Source organism: Amblyomma americanum, chromosome 1 (genome assembly GCF_052857255.1).
Source record: "Amblyomma americanum isolate KBUSLIRL-KWMA chromosome 1, ASM5285725v1, whole genome shotgun sequence".
In the NCBI taxonomy this organism is placed as follows: domain Eukaryota; kingdom Metazoa; phylum Arthropoda; class Arachnida; order Ixodida; family Ixodidae; genus Amblyomma; species Amblyomma americanum.
The window spans coordinates 71,755,142-71,761,798 of record NC_135497.1 but is presented as its reverse complement, the minus strand read 5'-3'; the positions used below and the strand labels follow the sequence as shown (position 1 = coordinate 71,761,798).

Below are 6,657 nucleotides of genomic sequence, written 5' to 3'. Positions count from 1 at the left end.
GTTTGTGATGTCAGAAAGTGTGCCTTGTTTTTTTTTAAAATAGTTTTTCATCTGCCTCCTCCCATCATCATCGCCCCCCATCGTGACCTTCTTTTATCTCCTCTTCCCGTCCCCCAGAGCAGAGTAGCAGGCCAGATATTTATTTTTCAGGCCAACCTCTCTGCCTTTTCTATCAATAAACCCTCTCTCTCTTGGGGTTGTGCTGACACTGGGGCAGGGCTCTGCTGCTACCTGAACATCAAGCGTGGGTTTCGTGAGTACCGCAGCGGGTTTTCTGCCTGCGAGGCCTCTACTGCATCAGCCTCATCCATCTCTAGCTCGGACGACCTGTCACCATTCCCAGGGCTGGTTACACTGGCATAAGTGCGAGGACACTGGCCTTCCTCGTGACCGAACCGTCGGCAGGTTCCGCAGCGAGGAATGCGACACTCACGCCTAATATGACCTGTGCCGCCGCAGCGCAGGCAAAGCGGAGCCCTGCCAGGCACAACCACAAGAGCCAACTCGCCGCTACCGCTAACCTGGTGCGGAAGGTCATCAAGCTGGACACCAGCATTCAACTTAAGGGTCACAAGCCTCGCTGTTGAGCTCTTGTCGGAGACGCCCAGTGCTCGCCAACGCTCCCTTGAAATGTCGGTCACCTTCCCAAATGCTGCGAAGGCGAGCCGCACATCGTCGTCCGATACACTGTAAAGGATCCAGTGAAGCTTCATCCGGACATCTCGATTGGCAGGATCAATGACAAGACACCGGGCGTTTTTCACTTGCAGGTCACCCGCGCTGACGATTTTCTTCACAGCGTCGGCGTCCTTAAATGTCACGGCCCACACATGGTTCATGCGGTACGCCCCCAGGGCGATAACGTCAGGCATGAGCGAAAGCGGAGCGAGGGCGTCGCGGAAATCTTCAACCATGAATGGACGGGCCCTGATATCGCCGTGCAAAAAAACAATGTTCTCGACAAAACGCCCTGTAGGCAAACTCGGCAGTACGACCTGATAATCACTGTCAGATGCAAAAATCCTATTTCCGCGGCCCGACATGGCGGCTGTAGCTGCTCCAACGGAGCCCGTCATCGCATGTCCGTCACGCTCGGTGGCCGGAAGTCGAAATATTGATTGCGCCACGGAGGCTGAGTGGCACGAGAGCAGAGTCGACTCAAGAAGTGTAGCAAGCTGGGCGACTAGGTTACGATTCATTGTCGAACTAAAGGAAGTGGGGATGCATAAAATGGCAAAGCAGCGTAACAGAGCTTGCTAATTTTGAGCGAGATGAACGAGGCAGAGAAGAAGCATATAAGAACAGCGAAACATAAGGTGCGGACAAGCGCTAACGATGAAAACTAAAAAGAGAGGGAGAGGATGAAATGAAAAACTAAAATATAAGATCGCCTCCGGGAGGGCTCGAACCTCAAACCTTCCGGTTAACAGCCGAACGCGCTAGCCGATTGCGCCACGCAGGCTTTTTTCTTTATTGCCGGCTTGGCGAAAATCAAGATTACTATACATGAAATGTTAAAAAACGTCCTCCCAGATTGGGCGGAGCGTTAATTAAAAACGTTAAAGTTTGCAAGTTCGTTCATTATACAAATCCATTCAGGGGGTCATTTTGGGACTTTAGTGCATCTCTGACATATAAAATGCTCTCAATCAAGTACTGCCTCGCAGGACGAATATCAATGTCTGCATTCCGTGCTGCCATGCGCACTTTCCAGAGACTGCAGGCCCAGTAGCATGACGATATCTAGAGGTATGCTACCAAGATTTTTGACACGTAGAAAACGGATGCCATGAGGTTACAACGGGAGGTCATTTTTTAAGGTTCTTTGAAGGATATCCCACAGGAATACGGCATCCCAACACTCGAGGAAGATATGTTCTGTGGTCTCTGGCCTTCTACACAGTAGACAGTTTGTAGACCACGGAACAAAGATTCTCTTAGCTTCAAGCGAGGGTTTTACCGGCAGTGTATTGCTGTGGAGGTGAAAGAAGAATCTTTTGGCTGAATAACAAATTGGCATCTTTTTAACTCTTTTTAGGACGTCTCCTCCTGGACTTGCACTGTATATGGAACGATACAAAGGCACGGGCATCATTAAATCACATATATCCTTGTACAGTTGCTTCTTAGAAACAGTACACAAAAACTCTAAAGAAAAACGAGCTTTCAGCATCTGGAAAGCAGCAACAACCTAAAATAGGAAACCGCGAAAGCAAGTGCTTCTTACGTCACTCGTCAACTCAACGAAATTGGGAAGGAGTTCACGTAGCGTAACTTGTATAACGCTTAAGAAAGGGTCACTTTGGTCCCGCAGAAGCATAAAGCTGGAGAAGACCTGTCTCAAAAACAAATAGGATAGCCCTACACCTGCCTCTCTCACCGACTGGAACAAATTGGTCCGACTCGTTCGCTCCCATGTAGAGCCCCACACAAAAACCGCGAGAACTCTGTGCAGTTTCTGAACATTTACACGCCTCATGCACATAACATGAAGCACATACCAAATTTTCGCCACTCTAAACAAGTTGCATACTGTTGCCCGAGCAAACACTGACAACTCTCGCCCTCCCCAATTTAGTGTTCTCTCGCTGGCTCTGTCAGTTTCTCGAATCCAATATTCAGTGGCGTCCTTGTAATGTTCAAGAGGTACCCCTAAATAGTTTCCTAGTGATTCAGTCCATTGCATGTTTTGGAACGATAAAAGTTTGGTCTCCCAGCTCCCGTGCCAAAAACCGAAGCATTTACATCAGTTCAAATTGCTTCCTGACATTCTACAAAAATTTTTTACAATGCTCCCTGTTTCGTTGATGCTGTCCCTGTCTGCACAAAAAAACTGCTATATCATCAGCGTAAGCTAAGAGTTTAACCTCACTCGCCATTAGGCGCAAACCCCTCACTTGTTCATTTTGAATAACCTTGAAACAAAACGGTTCCAAGTATATCGCAAACAAGAGAGGAGATAGTGGGCATCCTTGCCTCACTGATGTCATCGCTTTAAATGGTGTTGTGACACACTTGTTGACAATAAGGCTTGTGAAACTCTCAGCATATGACATTTTAACGCCTTTCAATATCACCGAACCTACATTTACGGGTTCTAATATGCTGAAGAGAATTTCATGCACGACGCGATCAAAGGCCTTTTGCAAATCAATCTGCATCATGGCGACCCGTTCCCCCCATGCATCACAACACTCCATGATGCTTCTGGCCACATGTATGTTGGTAAAAATTGATCTTACTTTAATGCCGCATGTCTGGTGGGGTCCAAATATTTGTTTCATCACTCGCTGGAGTCTTTTCGCCAAAGCCTTCATGAAAATTTTATAATCCACGTTTGTCAGGCTGATGGGGCGATACGATGTTACTGAGAGCTGTTTCACGTGGTCGTCTGTTTTAGGAATAAGCACAACGTGCGTTCTCCGAAAATACAGGGGCAGTCGCTTTTCGTCATAAGTCTGCTTCAGTACGCGATGCAGTGCAGCTGCTAGTTCGTCCTTGAACGACTTATAAAACACCGCGCCTATGCCGTCTGGTCCAGGCGTTTTGCCAAGGAAGTGTTCACCAATTGCTGTCCTTATCTCTTCCATCATGATTGGCTCTTCTAGCACAGACGTCACTCCCTGATCTAACTTCGACATGAGACTTAGAAATTCGTGTTCAAATCCGTCGTCTGCATTTCTCTTTCGACCGAGTAAATCACTGTAGTAATCTACAAAAGCTTGCCGGATTAAATCTTGGTCGCTGGTCACAGAGTCCCCTTGTCTTATCTGCTTGATTTCATCCTTTGCTGCGTATCTCTTTTCGTCTGATACCTAAACTCCTTAGATATCGCGTTTCCGGGGAGGGATGGAGGCAACCCAGCATAGCCCACCTTTACGATGTGTCTTGTAACGATGTATCTCTTAAGGACCTGAAAGCAGAAATTATTCAGCTAAAAAAACAGAACGAGGCGTTGTGAGCTGAACTTAAATTGGTCAGGCTGCAGTCACAAACAACTCCCGACAAAACACCCGAATCCCGGCCAAACTCAGTCAGTTTATGAGCGCATCATTGCAGAGCTGAGGGCTGACAGAGAGGAGCAGGATAAAAATTTCCTACAAGCTATTCAGATGGTCAAAAACGAGCTCGCAAACTAGTCAGCGAAAACAAGGAAATACATAAACTCCGCCATTGCCACAGTCCGAGACGAATTCAAATCTAAACTCAACGAGTGCAACTTCCGAAATAGGAAATCCAAATATGCCGACAGGCACCCCCTTCGAGAAGAGGACGAATGAGGACCATGGCACATAGGAGACAGGAAACAATAATTTGGCAATGGAACTGTCGGGGATTTTAAAAAAAGCAAGCCTTCAATTTTTCATCGACACGTCGGAGGCGCCACCTGCTGTAATAGTACTTCAAGAAGCAAATACGGTCATCAGCATGAAAGGGTACAAAACTTTCCAAGACGAGCATAGCCTAAAAATACTTGTTCAGAAGGAGTTTACCGCAACGCTGCAAGAACCGCTAGCCGAAAATATCGAACATGCTTACATTGAAATTCTTCACAAACACAGGGGAAAACGCACTTTACACATACTGAACGTGTACAGTCGCCCAAGGGACTCATGTCGTCCGATAGAGACGCTATTTAATAATTTTATCAAGAGGGCAGGTAAAGACCCCCTCGTCATAGCCGTGGATTTTAATGCGCCCCATCAAGCATGGGGATATCACTTTAACAGCCCGAAAGGTAACAGGATCCTTTAGATCGCTAACAGAGAAGGGCTCACAATCTTAACGGATCCCCTGCAACCCACCAGAGCGGGTAATAGCGTCAGCAGAGACACCTGTCCAGATCTCACGCTTGTGAAAAACTGCCTGCAGGCCACCTGGTCTAACACTGGCGAGCCCCTGGGCAGTGATCACTTCATCGTCTCCTGCACTGTTCAGGGAGTTAAATGTCGGAAACCATTTAGAAAGGCTAAGATTGTGAACTGGGACAAGTGGAGAGAGGAAATCGCACCTCTCCCGCACGAAGATATCACAGATATTGAGGCATGGACAGCGTTGCAGATGAAAACCGTCGCCATGCACTCTACGACAGCGAACACCACGGAGGAAACTCCGGCAGTTGACCATAACCTGTTACATCTGTCGGAAGCCAGGAGATCTCTGACAAGGAGGTGGGAAAGGCAAAAGTTAAATCGTAAGCTGAAGACCAAGATTGCAGAACTCACCAAAGAAGCGGATGACTACGCACATAACCTCGCTAACCAAAACTGGCTCAAGCTGTGTGATGAGCTCAACGGTAGAATGGGCACGGCTAAAGCACGGCGACTCCTCAGATCCCTTATCGAGCCGAACTCAAACCGGAAAGAGCAAACAGACACGCTCTGTAACGCCTTGAACAGCTATAAAGGGGACAACGAAGCCCTCATTGCAGAACTTGCACGAAAAATCCTCGATCTGGGATCCTCGTACCCTCTCCCTGCGTACACCGGTGCACCCAATGAAGAGATGGACCAAGACGTAACGGCTGAGGAACTGAGGGCGGAGCTTGACGTCATGCGTAAGAACACGGCTCCTGGACCGGACCAGATAAACACCAAGATGCTCTTTATTATGGATGACATCTCTTTAAGAAAATTAGTGAAATACTTCAACTCGCAGTGCTTGAACATGGGCCAGATCCCAGACTCCTGGAAATTGGCTTTAGTGCGATTTATTCCCAAACCCAAAAAAGCTATGCGATATTGATCATTTACGACCGATATCCCTGACGTCGTGTCTCGGTAAACTGTTCGAGAGGGTCGTGAACGCCCGACTGAAACGACTCCTGAGGAAGACTGATATCCTCCCTGACACGCTGTACGGATTTAGAGAAAAGCTGTCTACACAGGATATTCTCCTCCGTATCAGAGAGGATATTCTGGACAACCCCGGCAGATGTCAGGTCAAGGCCATCCTTGCGCTCGATTTAAAAGGGGCATTTGGCAATGTCAACGACCAGGGAATACTGGATAAGCTTAACAGCATCAACTGTGGTGACCGCACATATAATTACGTGAGGGACTTTCTCTAAAATAGAAAAGCGTCAATAAGTATTGATGATAGGACCTCCTCTCCGTTCAATCTAGGTTCCAAGGGCACCCCGCAGGGAGCGGTATTGTCTCCGCTTCTCTTCAACCTGGCCATGCGTGGGCTACCAGAGAAGCTAGACCGCATCCAAGGCATTGAGCATGCTATATACGCCGACGAGATTACGATCTGGTGTTGCAGCGGTAATGAAGGGGAAATTCAAGACCGGCTTCAGGAAGCAGCGAATGTCGTGTGCCAGCATGCGGCGAGGCATGGGTTAACGTGCTCTCCCGAGAAATCAGAGTTACTCCTGATCGACCGTGGCAAGAAGCAGAATACGGGGCTTTTGCCTCTGTCGCCAATACGGTCTAGGGTATGAGCATTCCGAACAAGAAAGAGATCAAGATCCTAGGAGCCATCATACCCAGCGGTAACACTAACATCACTACAATCAGACAGCTCCAAGCCTATTCCGAACAAGTCTCTAGAATGATACGCCGGGTAATCAAGAAAAGATATAGGCTAAGAGAGAATGAGGCAGTAAGATTAGTTCAGGCTTTCATTCTCTCTAAACTAACATACGCCACCCCG

General features: G+C 47.8%; 1 non-coding gene across 1 annotated transcript; it reads right to left on the bottom strand.

Annotated features, from left to right (window-relative positions):
* Positions 1-1,388: 1,388 nt before the first annotated feature.
* On the bottom strand, positions 1,389-1,462 carry TRNAN-GUU (transfer RNA asparagine (anticodon GUU)). The gene has a single exon. It is a non-coding gene; the product is annotated as a tRNA-Asn (tRNA).
* Between the last annotated feature and the right edge of the window lie 5,195 nt (positions 1,463-6,657).